Source organism: Triticum aestivum, chromosome 6D (genome assembly GCF_018294505.1).
Source record: "Triticum aestivum cultivar Chinese Spring chromosome 6D, IWGSC CS RefSeq v2.1, whole genome shotgun sequence".
Classification (NCBI taxonomy): domain Eukaryota; kingdom Viridiplantae; phylum Streptophyta; class Magnoliopsida; order Poales; family Poaceae; genus Triticum; species Triticum aestivum.
The window spans coordinates 62,041,982-62,059,453 of record NC_057811.1 but is presented as its reverse complement, the minus strand read 5'-3'; positions in this window follow the sequence as shown (position 1 = coordinate 62,059,453).

Sequence of the window (17,472 nt, the reverse complement as noted above, 5' to 3'; positions counted from 1 at the left end):
CATCCGTCATCCAAGCTGGCGTGCCACTACAACCCGTCCTTGAGCAGCAGGCTGAGCTTCTTTGCATTGAGCTTTGTGAATGTCTTGTGCGTGTCGAGAGTGTCTTGGCAAGGGCGGAGGTTGCTCTTGGTAAACTTCAGGTTGTGCCGATTGGGTATCTGCTCCCTGAGCTTCAGGTTAGTTTTGCAGATGGAGAGGAAGTCGACCTCTATGGAGGTTTCTCTCCTCGTGCTAGGCCATGCTCTGCGGTGTCGATTGACGTCGGGGGTGAAGTGATCGTCGATGTTGTGGCTCCAGTTCTACAGATTATGTCCAAGTTGGCAGAGCTATGTGAGGAATCCACTCCACCTCTTTACACTACAAAAAAAGACACATCCGTGACATTTTGGGCCGAACGAAAATCTTTTCTGTCATACTTATGACACTTCTATGACGATAATTGTGACAAAACCCGGTATCATCATAGATGTGGTGGGGTCCTACTTCTATGACAAAAAATCATGACAGAAAATGGGCTTTTCGTCCTGGGCGGGCCGGAGACGCAGCTGCATGACATTCTTTGGGCCGTCCATGACGGAAAAAACCGTGGTAGAAGCGAGGGCACGGAAAATATCGGGGAGTCCCCAGTTACGGTGGGTGGTCGGGGGCCGAGCGATGCGCGTTTCTCTCGTACGTACGCGCGTGTGTGCGAGGCGTTGGGCTCTAACTGAACCCGAGCGATTGCACTGCAGGCTACGCGTTACTGAACCTGAGCGATCGATCGATGGCTGCTAACTGAACCGGATCGAGCGATTCCTTCGCTACTGCTGCTAACTGAAGCCGATCGATGCTGCCTCTGGATAAACAGTGAGCGTTGCGGGGGGGGGGGGGTGGATGAACAGTTCCCGGTGGAGATGGATGAACAGGACCCGGTGGCGTTGCCTCTGGATGAACAGTGAGCGTTGCTGGGGGGTTTGGATGAACAGTTCCCGGTGGGGGTGGATGAACAGGACCCTGATCGTTCGAGTCGGTTAGGGCTGGATGAACAGGACCCCATGGAGGGCAGGATGAACAGGACCACCCCGTGGAGGGCAGGATGAAAAGTAGACGGTGTAGGGCAGGATGAACAGTAGCCCGTGGAGGGGTGGTTGAACAGGAGCCCGTGGAGAGGGCTGGTTGAACAGTAGCCGGTGGAGTAGCGCACGGTGGAGGCTGGATGAACAGGAGCCCGTGGATGAACAGTCGCAGGTGGAGGCTGGAGGAGGTCGACGGTGGATGAACAGTAGCCCGTGGAGGCTGGAGGGGGTCGACGGTGGAGATGAACAGTATCTCGTGGAGTCCCGTTTTGCGGTACTCCACATCCCTCCCGATGAACAGGACCCCCGTTTCAACCGTAGCGCTCCAACACAAGTCCGTTTCCTCCGTTTTTGTGGTACGCCACACCCCTCCCGATCAACAGGACCCCCGTTTCGACCGTAGGAGGTCCGTTTCCTCCGTTTTGCGGTACGCCAGACCCCTCCCGATGAACAGGATCCCGTTTCGAACGTGGCCGGTCGAACACAAGGCCGTTTCCTCCGTTCTGCGGTACGCCAGGCCTCGTTTTCATCGGTTGTTCCGTCCAAGCCCTCCCGATAAACACGACGACGCATTTCGTTCTGACCCAGCCGGTTGGCTCCCCATGAACACGACGACGACGCTGTTTCTCCATTCCGACCCAGCCATGTACATGAGCCCTGGCCGTACGTACGCGCGAGTAGGCGTTCGAGACCCTGCCCATACGTACGTACGTGGCCGTATTTACTTTCTTGCACCCTAGCCGCTGTACGTACGTGTACATGCTACGTGCGCGCCTCTACATCGACCAGTATGTACGTACACGTTCGCGACCAGAATGAGAACGCTACGTACGCTTCGACCAGGTGGGTCCCGACTGTCAGGCACTTCCTTGCGTGCGAAGATGTAGCTGGTGGGTCCCAGCAGTCAGGGGGAAACGTTTTTTTCATGAAATACGGTGGCCCGTCCGGTGGGTCCCCGCTGTTAGGTGGAGGAATAATTATTTTGCGCGTAATAAGGAGGCACTTCCTTGATGCGGCCGTGGACCCAGCTGTCAGCCTCTCCACGTATAGTCCACGTCCGATGGAAGCCGTTCCTTGACCACATTGACCACGCCGCGCCGAGAGCACCAGGGCGGTGGACGACGCCGAGGCCTAGGAAGGGGACGACGCCGAGCCGGGGAAGACGCGGCAGTGGATGCCCACGCGTAGAGGAGTATGAGGGTTCACTGGTTCACTGCGGTGTGAGGCTGCTGTCGCCGCAGAATAACAGGGGGTGTGGGTGAGTAGAGGGATGGCCTGGCCAGCGGTGGGAGTAGTAGGGGGCGGTGAGGCCTCCGCCGCATCGCAGCCGGCCACGGGAGGCAGGAGCACGAGGCACGACCGGCGCTGCTTTGGGCGGCTGGAGCAAGAAGGCCAGAGGTTGAAGAAGCACTACGGCCGTTGGATGGACATCGTACGGTCACTGGAGCTAGAATCGTGCATATTGACTAAGTTGACAAAGCCCTCCATCCCCGTCAACTTAGTAGGCCCATAAGTCAGCCTGCCACTGTACTGGGTCCCAGCTAGCAGGGGGAGTATTCATTTTTTTCTGCGTAATAAGGAGGCACTTCCTTGCGTGCGAAGATATAGCTGGTGGGTCCAAGCTGTCAGCGGCGGTAACGTTTTTTTCGCGAAATACAGAGGCCCTTTCGGTGGGTCCCAGATGTCAGGTGGAGGAATCATTATTTTGCGCGTAATAAGGAGGCATTTCCTTGCGTGCGGCCGTGGACCCAGCTGTCAGCCTCTCCACGTACAGTCCACTTCAGATGCATGTCGGTCGTTGACCACGTTGACCAGGCCGCGCCGAGAGCACCAGGGCGGTGGACGACGGCGAGGCCTAGGAAGGGAACGACACGGAGCCAGGGAAGACTCGGCAGTTGTTTCCCACGCGGAGCGGAGTACGACTGTACGAGGGTTTACTGATTCGTCTGCCGTCGCCGGAGAATAACAGCAGGTGTGGGTGAGTAGAGGGATGGCTAGGCCAGCGATGGGAGTACGGTGGGGCGGTGAGGCCTGCGCGGCAGCACAGCCGGCCGCGGGGAGGAGGGAGCAGGCAGTCCCGCCGGCGCTTGTTTGAGCGGCTGGAGCAGGAAGAGCAGAGATTGAAGAAGCACGACGGCCGTTGGATGGACATCCAATAGTCACTGCTTGTGCGTCAACCTTTTTTTAGGAAAGCCTCAAATCTGTGGAAAACATCATACAGCCCATCTGCCATTATTTCTAATAATTTACAGCCCATTTGCTAATTCTTAAGGTTTTTTTGGAGCCCATATTCTTTTTGTTAGCATTACAGCCCATATTGTGGCCACGGTTAAAAAATTATACGAAATTTTGCATATTTCGGTGCGGTCCGAACTGTTTTTAATCCCGAAATTTCGAGTCACATTCAAACTGATTTTAAAAATAAATGTATATCAATATAAAAACCAACAAATTGTCCACGCATAAAAATCAATGCAATTTAAAATCTCGAAATGAAAAAAATAAATTTGAAACTAATTGCCGGTTTGATGTGTTTTAAAAATGTACAACCCATTTCTCATTACTGATAGGCCATTTTCTCGGCCAGCCGAATGAAGCTCTCCTCGTCTTGAAAGATTTGCAGCCCAACAGGCCTGACAAAGCGACTTACTTGGCAAATCACAAAAAAACTGGGCTGTGGCCGTGGACCCAGCTGTCAGCCTATCCACGTACAGTACTCTTCCGATGGAAGTCGGTCGTTGACCACATTGACCACGCCGCGCCGAGAGCACCAAGGCGGTGGACGACGGCGAGGCCTAGGAAGGGGACGACGCGGAGCCGGGGAAGACGCGGCAGTGGATGCCCACGCGGAGAGGAGTACGAGGGTTCGCTGGTTCGGCTGCGGTGTGAGGCTGCCGTCGCCGCAGAATAACAGGGGGTGTGGGTGAGTGGAGGGATGTCCTGGCCAGCGGTGGGAGTAGTATGGGGGCGGTGAGGCCTCCGCGGCAGCACAGCCGGCCACGGGAGGCAGGAGCAGGCGGCACGACCGGCGCTGCTTTGGGCGGCTGGAGCAAGAAGACCAGAGGTTGAAGAAGCACTATGGCCGTTGGATGGACATCGTACGGTCACTGGAGCTAGAATCGTTCATATTGACTAAGTTGACAAAGCCCTCTGTCCCCGTCAACTTAGTAGGCCCACAAGTCAGCCACCCACCATGGTGGGTCCCAACTGGTAGGGGGTATTCATTTTTTGTGCGTCATAACGAGGCACTTCCTTGCGTGCGAAGATATAGCTGGTGGGTCCGACCTGTCAGCGGGGGGAACGTTTTTTCGCGAAATACAGAAGCCCTTCCCGTGGGTCCTAGCTGTCAGGTGGAGGAATCATTATTTTGCGCGTAATAAGGAGGCATTTCCTTGCGTGCGGCCGTGGACCCAGCTGTCAGCCTCTCCACGTACAGTCCACTTCCGATGGATGTCGTTCATTGACCACGTTGACCAGGCCGCGCCGAGAGCACCAGGGCGGTGGACGACGGCGAGGCCTAGGAAGGGAACGACACGGAGCTAGGGAAGACTCGTCTGTCGTCCCCGGAGAATAACAACAGGTGTGGGTGAGTAGAGGGATGGCTAGGCCAGCGATGGGAGTACGGTGGGGCGGTGAGGCCTGCGCGGCAGCATAGCCGGCCGCGGGAGGAGGGAGCAGGCAGTCCCGCCGGCGCTTGTTTGAGCGGCTGGAGCAGGAAAAGCAGAGATTGAAGAAGCACGATAGCCGTTGGATGGACATCCAACAGTCACTGCTCTCGTGTGCATTATTTCTAATAATGTACAACCCCTTTGCTAATTCTTAAGAATTTTTTTGGAGCACATCTTCTTTTTGTTAGCATTACACCCTATATTGTGGCCACGGTTAAAAAAGTATACGAATTTTTTGCATATTTCGATGTGCGTGAAATTGTCAACTGTTTTTAATTCCGAAATATCGATTCACATTCAAACTATTTTGAAAAATAATTTATATAAATATAAAATCCAAATAATTGTCCACGCATAAAAATCAATGGAATTTAAAATCTTGTAATGAAAAAAATTGAAACTAATTCCCGGTTTGATGTGTTTTAAAAATGTACAGCCCATTTCTGGGCAAACCGAATGAAACTCTCCTCGTCTTGAAAGATTTGCAGCCCAGCAGGGCTGATAAAGCAAGTAGGCCTCGTTTGGGTATTTCTTTAAAAAAATAGAACTGGGCTAGCCATTTTCAGCAAGAAAAAAACACAACTGGGCTCATGATGTGGTAAACATAAATAAAACCCTGGCTAGACGGGCCACAGCCCCCGCACAGCCCCGTTGTTACCCTGATCCGTCGCTAAAACTAGTATAAATAACTGGTTGGGATTTGTTAGTTGTTACAATATTTCACTCTAAATTAAACGACTGGCAAGCCATTTGCCTTGCTTCAAAGAAAATATGACAGTCACAGCCGAGTTGAAAAGGGCAAGAACATCTAACTCCAGCTTACAAACTGTACAAAAGCACGAGGGTTAATTGTTCATCAGGTTTACAAAAAAACCCAGGTTGAAAAGGGCAACAACATCTAACTCCAACACTGTTTTTGGCAGTCACAGTCAAATGGATCGGTCAGGTCCATAGAATGAACATCCTGGGTCGTAAAATTTACTGGATTATGACCACAATATGTTGTAAATAGAAGCCCGGCACGTTCAGAAGCTCTTTTGCCCACCTGAAACTCCTTTTTTTGCTCTTCCACATACCCATCCGTCAAAACCATGCTGCTGATAAACTTAAGCCTGATGGACAATAGTAACCTCGCATTCAGCAGGAAGAATGTGACAAATCTAGTGTTTGCACGGTTGGCTACATATCGTTCTAGCGTTATTGTCTTCAATCGAATCTCATGAGAAGTGAGAAAATCCCGATGCTTACGAATCCACCGATTGGTTATAACTTTCTTACCCCGTCCTGTTGCCTAAATAGACATGAAGATTGAAAACAGTTAAGGTCTAAAAAAAGAGTGTCGAAAGAGCAACAGCTGAACGGTTAATTCTAGTACACTATATGCGGGCTTCCAATGTGCGTGAAATTATCACCTTTATATACAACTTCTCCAGACATGGAAAGCATTGCAGCAAGCCAATAATCTTGTTCAGATCAAAACTATTCATTTGGATATATAAGATCTTGACAGAATCCAGCACCATTGATAGGCCATCCATGGAGAAACTCTTCATTGAGCATAGAACATAATATTAGTACAAAATGTGTACTCCAAGATGACATATAACTTATGCGCAGAAATTTAAAATGCAGCTTATGGTTACAAGTGTAGATGATAATGTAAAGTACCTGAAGAACTGTGGAGCCAAACACCATATTGAAATGAGCACAGAGATCATGTATTACACCCAAGGTCTCCAGTTTAGGCGCAGAGAGGACGGTTATTTGCAACGGTGAATAACTAGAATCAATGATCAACCTTTGAAGTGAAGGGGCATCTTGGATGATGAGCTGCCTTCCGTCAAAACAAATTCCAATTCTTACAAGGTTAGGCGACTTTATTTGGAGACAACCGATTCTAACTGTGAAAACAAGCACCAAGCACTCCAGGGCAGGGCAACTGGAGTGGATGATGTTGTGCAATGAGGCCTCCGATATACGAACCCGCACAAGTGAAAGTTTCTTCAGAAATGGGAGTCGAAGGTTTAGTACCAGATTGTCTGGTAGGTCGCACAGCGCAAAGGTGGCGGTGTGGAGAGAGGAGGAAAACCGCGAGATGGACATCGGTGCTGAGGGCACAGGTAGATGGCGTTCGGTATCTGGTAGGTGATTTCCAGGGGAATAGTAGAACTCAAGCAGCTGTAGTTCTGTGAATTCAGGGGATTTCAGCCAGGCGTCCACCGTGCAGGGCATGGTATGCTTGCTCAGGTAGCATGACGGGATGCAGAGGCTTTGAACGGAGCCCTGGTGGGAGGAGATGATGGCTCTGGGGATTTCAAAATCATTGAAGAGAGATAGCTGACGACAGTCGAGATTAAGGGGCACGGCGCGCCATAGAGGGAGCCACCGAATTGAGAGGACTTGGGTGCGGCAGCAATCCTTGGTGGGGAGAAGCGAGATGATCTCCCCAAGGACGGCGTCCGGGAGATCGCTGATGCGGTCCACCCGAGATTCTACGGGTTCCTGGGATCCGGTGGGGGCGGGGTCGCCGCTTCTCCCCGCGCTGCCGGGTGCGGGATCTACAACAGGCGTCGCCGCTGGCGGGAGCCTCATCTTCTTGGCACTGGGGTCAGCCGACTCCATTTTCCTCGAGGGCGTCGCGTCGCGCTCACGGATTTGAGCAGAGTAACGAATGACGAGCCTAGTTGTAGTGCGAGTGAAGAAGAAGGGGAGCTGGGGTTTTTCTGTAGTAGTGAGGAAGAAGGGGAGCTGGGGTTTTCTGTAGGAGTGAGGTGAGGAATTTGGGGGTACGAGTGGAGCGAGCTGACGTGAGGTGGGTGGGAGTGAGGAGGAAGAAGAACACCCAGGTTTTTTTGGGGGGCGGTGTGCTGGGTGTGGGTAGCGCCTCTCATTCAGTAAATATATGGACTTTTGAATTGATTTTACTATTTACTAGGGTGGATGGGCTGTTTTGTCTTGGGCCCAGAGAAACAATTACTACTAGTACAGTGGAGACACTCTACAGCTACCCAGAAAAACAATTACTACTAGTACAGTGGATACAATACCGCTTCTGGCTCCTCCTAGGTCATCGAAACGTCTCCCTCTACTGAATGTCGTTATACTTTTGTTCACCGACATGCGGGCCATGCAGCGCGCGGGCCCAAATGCCATCCACCAAATTAGAAGGCAGTATGCAGGCGGAGAGTCACCCCGGTCGTAGCGCGGCAATAACGAGCCGTCGTATCACAAAACCCCACCTCCCCGCAGTCTAAGTTTGACGGACGAAGCAACCATCATTTCACTCTTCGCTGAATCCCCTTCTCCCTCACCGTCTTCAAGAAAGGCAACACTCGCATCTGCCACTGTTCTTCTCTCCCAACGAAGGGAAGGTAAGCGGATCCGTGATGTTGGTATATTTTCGTTCAGAGAAAAAAAGAACTTTTGCAAAGCAGTAACCGATCCTCACTCTCTTTTTTGTTTCATTGTCATTGCGATTGTGTTTTCCTTTCAGTGGTCTCCTAGTATTCGTCAGTTTCATGATGGACCAAGGAGAACCAGGCAAAGATCTGCCGATATTGGAGCAGACGCGGGAGGCTGATCCCCACGAGACAGAGAGCTCCAAGAAGATGGAGGCAGCCACCGAGCCGACCCCAGATACGCTCACGGCCACTACTGAGATGGTCAACGCCCCGTTTGAGGTTACAGCCCCCGTGGCACTGCAGGAGCAGTTTTCCCCCTTCGAGGATGTGTCCCCCCCCCCCCGCTGAGCTGCCCAAGGTGATTTTCTTCTTTGCCGATCTCGATTGTGGTTTTTCATCTAAGTATGTGGTGATGAATAATGCAAAATTTTATTAGCTTCGATGCCATGCTATACATAGTGGTTTAAATAACTTGTGTTTCTTATGCTGGAAAGTAATTCAGAATTTGTTTCTGTTTCAATTAGAGCCCTGATGCAGACAAGGATTGTGTGGTTGTACATGTCACTCGCTATGAGGCGGATGACCTGAATATACGCACTGGGAAAACAGAGTTTTTAGGCTGTTGGATCCTGGAAGCCATTTGCGCTTATACCAATGAAGAGTTGTATTCCAGCCTCACTGTTGTCAGGCGTGTTGTCCAGGGTGTACTGAAGCACAAGAAGTTCAAAGCTACTCCTTCGTTTGTGAGGCATACTGTTCTTGTCAAGCTTACGCAGGAAGATGACGTGGCATGCCTCCACAAACAAGTTTATGAGTGGCAAGGCCACAAGGTTTTCTTCATGAAGGTTCACAGGATTGAGCTGCTGCCGGACGTCCTCGATGATGTTCATGGCAAGGTCCGTCTTGTGTCCAGCCCAAATTAGATATAGGCATGAAATACTTGCCCCAGCTAGTGTTTAATAGTAGTTTGGATTCTGTCTAATTATCCGAACCTTGCCTGTTATCGAGCCCTCTGGGGCTAGTACTCTGTTTGAATCCGTCTATGGGAACTGCTGCTACTTTTGTGTGCCCGTGAATCATCGTAATTGTTGCCGAAACAGATGCGTCCTCACTAGTTTTATCATACGAGCAGTGTGTGTTTTGATGAAATAGAGTACTCGTTCGAGAACTGTGCGCCGACGTATACATAAGTACTTGTAAACACTGTTGGTGCTACCCCACTTGTAAGCAGTTGTGCAAAACACGGCACATTGGCTCAGCTCGCTTCAACACTCGGCTATCGACCAGCTAACAATCAACAATCTGCTGTCTGACATATAAGCAACTATGTATCTTGTTACAGTGGTTCATGCAGTTAACTGAGGCCACAATGTAAATTCCAAACGTTCACACGCTAGTCCAGCGTTCATGTGGAACACTCACATTAAACTCGGCTTCATAAAAAACTTGAAAAGCATAAGTTAAGCAATTTTATACATCTCAATGATTCATAGAACATAACAAACATATACTAGTTAATAGCAAAAGACAAAGTTGTGAGAAGGTTTACAAATCAGGAAAAAACAAGCAAGGCTTCTCTGAGCAAAGGGCCTCCCGGCAGGCTTAAATTTCCTGGAGTTCACTCTGGTTTTTTCTTGTTGCCACCATCCAGGGTTAGGTTCTCTCATTCCAGAATAACCAATTATAATTGTGTTCTCAGCTGGAATGCTGAACTGAACCATGCAGTGTACTGACCAGCTGAAAGTCTTGTGCATTCCACTAAATTTAAGCGCCGCTATTTGCAGAAATAAGCAGACCACAATGCCTCTTGTCCGCGCACCTGTCCCAAAAACCTCCGTGCAGCCGTGCCAGCTTGTCCTCGGTCCATGGATGAACTGGAGGAAAGTGCATTCCGGACTAGGATGCAGATGTTTTCGCTCGTCCCTGCACTGCAATCAGGAAGTAAAACGTATGAATCAGCTTCTTTTAGATTGCGTTGGTCATTCTACCTAGTAACTACCAATGTAGGAATACCTGGAAGACGGGTGGTTAGACGACGGCAACGAGGGATAGCCATCTCATTTTGCGCAGTTCTACTAAAACTGAGGTGTGTGCTTTTGATTGCGCGGATAGAAACGATACGGAGACAGACATCCCGAAACGATATGGAGACAGACATCCCTGTTTGCGCAAATACGAAATACGGTTATTTAAACAGTGACAGATATTTGCAGTGGCGTATGATTAACAGCAGCATCTATTGTGTTATAATTGGCACTAGATTGACAGTATGAAAGTGTCCTTAAGTAAGTAGCATCACATCACATCAACACTGCCACTAGATTAACATGCAGAACAATAGCATTAGTATTACTGTCATGAGAGTAGCACATGGTCAGTAAATGTGCAATCAAATTTGTGCAGTTCCACTGGGATGAAGCAATGTTAGCGGTGTGAGATTTAAGTGTAACTGCAAAAACACAATTCATGGGAAATAAAGCAAGACGGAAGCACTTCATAAAATGGTGGTGGCATTGCTTCAATTTATCGACGGCACTAGACCATTACTTATAGTGACATTAGGTGGCATTGCTTAATGCTTCATGTGATTTTACATTAACGGTAGCGATATGGGCGTAGGGACAGCAGAGGCATAAAGTGGTGAGGCAGATGTGGTTGCCGAGAGCGGCAAACACTCAGGCAGCATGTCTGCATTTGTCCCATTTTTTATCTCCTCGGCGACATTTTCCTATGTGAGCACAGGAAATCTAGACCTGCTCATTCTCATTTGCGTTGTCCCCCAACACCCGTCACTTTCTTTCCTTTTTCAACCAAGAGATAGGTCCACTTCCCCCCACCCTTCGCCATCCACCATGCTTTCTTCGTCTTTTCAACCAAGAGACCGGTTGGGTAGCCAGTATCTACTACTTTCCCCCGTTTCCTCTTAGAACCAAGTCCTAGATTCATGCTACAGCTTTCCCACTTTCTTCCCTGTTTGAACCAACTCTTAGAGTCGACTGTATGAACTAGCTTTACCTCTAATAATAGTAAAAGTCTAGGTGGCTTTGGAACAGCGGACGGAAGTAGAAAAAGATCCACACGAAGCCAAGTGGGGAGCTGGGGCAGTAGAGCAAGGCAGGTTTCGAAGGAATATATACCTGAGGGTCGTCGGCATGTGGCAAAGACGGCGTCGGGAGGCCGCATCTTGGCCACAATACCGCAGGGAGGAAGAAGGGGTCGGAGGCCCTCCGGAGCCGGCGCTCTCTCGGAGAGAACGGCACGGCCGCCGATCGGGACGCGCGGGCAGCCGTTGGTCTCCTCCCTCGCCGCCGACGACAGCGTGAACGATGCACCTACACCCCTGCCCCGGTCGAGGTTGTCCGGCCGGATTTGTGACCAGCCGTGAGCTGAGAGAGAGTGTGGCCACCTATGTCTTGCTTAGATCTGGAGAGCATGAGAGAGTGAACGAGAGGAACCCTAGTAAAGCAAGCGCTAAGGCTCCTGCTTATATATGTAGTGGAGTGATTTTGTTGTACCAGCTTCAAAAAAATGCGCTCCTACGTGTACCCGCGAGTGGGTGTGAGAGAACTAGTGCGTGCGTGCACCGCTTCTCTTCGTGAGAGTACAATATACTATGCCCAAAGAACGTTCGCCACAAGAGTAATAGTATAAGTGTGTGACGTGTGAGCTAAAATAAAATGTGCGCGACGTCTTTTGTTTTTTAGAAGTTCTGAGGGTAGGGTGTGAAGAGCACATATGTGTGTGACGTCTACCTGCAGATAGACGGTGGGTGCGAGAGGACTCGGGAGGGTGCGTGTGCGTGAGAGAGAGGGGGGCACGTATCAATGCAATGCATGTGTCCGTAAATCATTATCCGACAAACGTTCGCCACAAGCCTTTTCCTGACGAACGCCGTAAGAACCGTTAGATCGGCATCCGACAGTGTCAGTTTTGCCATGTCATTTAACAGAACAGCCACTCCTCCTACACACAAATCTTCCACGTGAGTGTTAGCAACTGCCGTATGCTCCCTCCGTTCCAAAATGCAGTGCATATAGCTTTATTGAAAATTCGAACCTCGCAAACTTTTACCGAGTTTTCGTGTACCAAATTGCACATGTAGATTACCCTGTATATATCATTTCATTCATCTTCGAGAGGTAACTATAAAGATGGGGGAGGAGTCTACAAAGAAAGACCATCGTATCACCTGCAGCAATTTCAACCATCCTTTGGTGTGGAGGAATATCATAGGAACTCTATATGATATGATTTTTATAGGATTTTTTCCTTTAGAGCCAATTGGTTCATAGGAATAGATTCATATACTCCACATTTCAAAGGAAATAAACATGATATCATTTCTATAGCTTTAGAGCCACTTGGTTCATATGAATGGATTCCTATACTCCCATAATTTCAAAGGAAAATAAACATTAGCGTATATTCAATAGAAAAGTTCCTATGATATGAACCAAATTACATCTCTTTTCTAATCCCTCCTCATAGGAATTGAGATACATGTCATCTCTAGATTCAATAGAAAAGTTCCTATGATGTCAACCAAATGACATCTCTTTTCCAATCCCTACTCATAGGAATTGAGATACTCCATGTCATCTCTTTCCCTACAACTTCCATGTATACATCTTATATTCCTAAATAGCTAGTACAACCCACTAGTAGCTTTTTTCCAAGACATGCAACTATGGCACAAGAACTATATAGTGTGCGAATAACTTGAAAGATGGTCGCTGGATGAAGCTAATCCGACAGTGCAGAGATGGCAAATCCGAGCACTACTGGCCGTTGGATATCATCAACATTCCACCAGATCTGCCACATGTACAATTTAGAAGACTCCATGGTTGAACTTAAGCATAATGCACAAACCTCAAAACACATGCACTTCTCCTTTGTTCTAGAATCTTCCGTATCATAATTGATTTTTTTCTAAATGAAATGCCATTATTTGTTTTTTACTTTATGCTTTACATTGCACAACCCCATGAATCTTAACATTTTTATAAAACTAATTGATTTTGAATGAGATGAACTATAAGAACTAAACGAACATCTACATCATGCATATATGACTCAAAGCTTTACATGCTATAGTGTGTATTTATTCATAATTTGGTTTCGAAATCTCATGCGTTCAATGCATGTGTACCTTACTAGTTTTGAGTAGAGTAGCAAATTTCACGCGGCCCCGGGTATATCAAAATGCAGGGCCCATGCATCATTGCCTTTCGGTCGAACCTACGTCCACAATTTTTTGTACGTACTATATCTCCACTGGTCCCCGAACCCAAAATGCTGCCTCGTTCCCCTAAAACCAAGCGGCCCACACATATTTAAGGCGTCGACTCGAACTCAATCCCTCTCCCGTTTACTACGACGTGGCCCCGCACGCCCTAGTAGTACTCCTACAAACCCTACCGCCGCACGCATCATCGGTTTTCTTCAAGAGGACGAGGGAGAAGCCGATTTGTAGTGGAGGCGCTTTCAAAAAAATGATCTGTAGTGGAGACCCCTACCCTAGGGTGCCCTAGGTAGCTGCCGCACGCATCATTGGTTTTCTCTTTTCTTTATGCTCTTGCGCCCTAGAGTGAAATGATGGTTGCTTCGTCCGTCCAGCTTAATGCGGGAAAGGTGGGGCTTTGTGATTTGACCCCTCATCGCTCATTTTCTACTACTGCGGCGCTACGACCGGGGTGCCTCCAATTCCAACCGCTGCTCCGAACTGTAATTTGGTGCATCGCACGTGGAACAAGACGGTGGATGAGCCACATGTCGGCCAAAGGGGTCCTGTTAAGTGTGTCGCCATTTCGTGTGCGGACTGACCCTGCTTGAGTCGCTACGCCAACACGACAGGTGCAGCCTACCACTTGGTTTTGCTCCTTGGTGAATCCCGACTATATTGATCTAAAAAGATACGTACTGAACTACCCTCTCCGTCTCGTTTTTTAGACGTCTCGGTTTATAGGGCGTGCACGTAGTTCTAGGTCATCCATTTGACTAACTAAATCTGAGTTACTATGTCACAAAAAGTATATCATTGGATTATTAAGCGGATGTAGTTTCTAAACATATACTGTTCATCACATATATAGCCAGTTAAATTCTCAACCTAGAACGACGTGCATGCCATGTAAACCGATACGGAGGAAGTATAGTAGTAAAAATGAGGTGATTTTACCGAGCGATCGGCGGGGGAGCATGGCCTGTCATGCGGTCCCACGTGTCATGATGTACCAAGGCGATGCGCGTGTCCCTCTTGAGGCAGAAGCAATACTACGTGGTTTGAGATGATGGCGAACCGAAGTGTGAAATAATGGTTGCTTCGTCCGTCTGGGAAGGTGCGGCATTGTGATTTGACGTCTCATTGCTCATTACTACTACTACTGGGGCGGTACGACTGGGGTGCGTCCCCCTGCTGTTCTGCACTGTTATTTGGTGCTTGACACGTCGACCCGGTTGCTATATGTCCCACATGTCGGCGACAGGAAGTACAGAATTCATGAAAGCGAGCGTCGACGGAGGAGTACAAGACACGGCTTGGGTTTTTGCTGCTTCGCGCGATCCATCGATACAAACCCGGACTAAAAAAAGGCGAGGGCGGGTCTTTTCCCGCGCGGCAGGCAGGGGAGTTTGGCATAGTCTGTTCGAGGCAAGGAGGCAGGAAGGGAAACAAGCAAATAAAGGTTGAGCGACTTAGTTTTGGGAAAATCTGATTTTACGGAGTACGTACCCACTAGGGTTTATAGGGCTCATCTAAAAAACATTCGTTTTTCCGTTTTATAAGTCTCAATTCTACTACTAGTAGTAGTACCATCACATGTTGGATTTCGAGGTGCGTTAGATCACCCGATGCAAGCAGTGTCAAGAGAAAACTCACCAATGCATGTAGAAGTTCATGGAAATTTAGTGGTCATTCATGCATTCGTTCTAATTAATGCCTCGGTAAACATAACTTCTTGAGAAAAACGAGCGTACTAATTACTTGTGCAAACTAGGAGTACGAAATTAATTCGACCACTCACCGTCTACCTTGGTTGGAGAGATTTTGAAATTGAGCCATAAACTGGAAAGGAGGGAGTAGTAACTTTTGTCTCGATTACTATTTGTGGCCTTGTATAGATGCAAAATGTATTTTTTTATAGTGGCCTTGTATAAGTAAATGGAGGGAGTACTAAAGGACATATATATTCCAAACAATATGATAATCTCTCTAACCAAGGTAGTAGGGACGAGGAGTAAACGGAGGGAGTACTAGTAAAATTTTCTCCTCGTCCTGCGAGCCACCGCGCGTGGGCGAGGGAGCGGGCGTAAGGCGTAGTAAGCAAGCTTCACCTCATCCTGCGAGCCACCGCGCCCGTGGGCGGGGGAGACGGCGTACTAAGCAAGCTTCTCCTCGTTCTGCGAGTTGACGGGACACATCAAAAGTACTCCAGTGTATAGAGCCTTGCCTCTAAGGTAGGCCCCACATGGTTTGCCTCTTTTTTATTTAACATAACGCGTCAAGTCGCAATTTGTTTGTTCACCCGTGGTAGACGATCCTCCCTCCATCTAGTGGACAACCAGTACACGTGTCAAGTTACCACGTGGGCTGCCTTTTCGTACAGAAATGAGCTCCACCGTGTACCCGCGCGGGTGTGGTTGGGAAAGAGACGGGAGTACGTGCGCCGTGCGTGCACCTCTTCTCTACGTGCACGTCCCCCACCTACGTGGGTGTGTGTGAGAGGGACTATAGAGATACAAACCTAGACATAAAGACCGCTACAAACATCAATGTTCTGCTTATCACAGATAAGATTGATTAATACCCGTAACAATCCATGTCCTTAACAAAGGGTGCATGCACGTATAGGTTGAGCGTGTGTCTTGCGTCGTGTGCTGTGTGCATGCAGGCGTGCGAGTGTTGCGTGCGTGCAAGGGTACGTTTCAGTGTTGCATGCATGTGTGCGTACGTGCGTGTGTTCGTGAGTGCATGTGTACGCGTCAGTGTTGCACGCCTGCATGCGTGCGTGTGTTCGTTATGTGTACGTGTCAGTGTTGCACGCCTGCATGCGTGCGTGTCTTGCGTGCGTGCATGTGTACGTGCGGGGTGAGGCTACACGTCAGTCGACTGACTTTTTCATCTCTGGTCATTAGATTTTCCAGCCGTTGGATACGAAATCAAGGGCCTGCAGTTTATCATCAAACTCCACCCCCCTGAGCCGCCAGCCACCACCGGCCGAACCGCCGGCCCCCGCCCCCGCGGCCGGCCCGCGCCGCCACGCCGCCCCGCCCGCCCCGAAACCACTCCTCACCGCCGGTCCGCCGCCGCACCGGCCATCCCTCTAGGCCCCCCCCGCGCCGAGCTTTTTCTCCGGCGATCCCCACCCCACCGCCCAATCAACGCGCCCCCCACCGCCGGCGACTGCCAACCAGAGGTCTCACGACTTCGAGTACCCACCGACCACTAATTTATTACCATTTCTGTCCTTCATATACGCGCTGACGGGTGGGCCCTATGGTAATGTGCGCTGCTGAATGTGGACCGTTTGACTGGTCAATTGATCGTGTCATCAACAAATTACGGAGCTGTATGGTGAGCCAGTGACCGTATGATCACCCTAAAATGTACTCCGTATTTTATTAACACAGTACAGACTCAAACTACCATTTCTTTCTTTCATATACGGGCTGACAGGTGGGCCCCACGGTTACGCGCCCCGATGGTGCAACACTAGTTGCGCCACGTGGAACGTTTGACTGGTCAATTGATTGTGTCATCAACAAAATACGGAGTTGTACGGGTGAGCCAGTGACCGTATAATCATGACATGTATTTTTTTAACACGGTACAGACGCAAGGGCTCATATATACGCGCAAGCTCTCACCGCTATAAGCGCACACACGCAAACCCTACCCCTATGAGCACCTTCGAGAGAGTGGGCCAGCATATGATCTTGAGATTTTACGAAGTCACCATAGGTGCCTCGTAGTCGAGTGGAACGTCTCCTCCCACTGAACGCACATCGCCGGAAAATACTGAAATTAACCCAGGATAAATGCGAGCACCTGGACTTTAACCCTGGTGGGCTCGAGAAACCACTGTCCTCCTAACCATCCAACCACATGTTGGTTAGCACGACAAAATGTATGTGGTGACCGTGATGAGCTTATTCTGAAGTCCAGTGACCATATCGTGCTTTCGCTTCAAATACAATGACTGTAAGTGTCGTCAACAAAATACGGAGCACGCATCAAATGCAAAGTCCGTCAGTGTCATCAAGAAAATACGGAGACGTATCGTGAGCTAGATACCGTATGATCACCACGAGAATGTATACGGTGACCGTAATGAGCATATTCTGAAC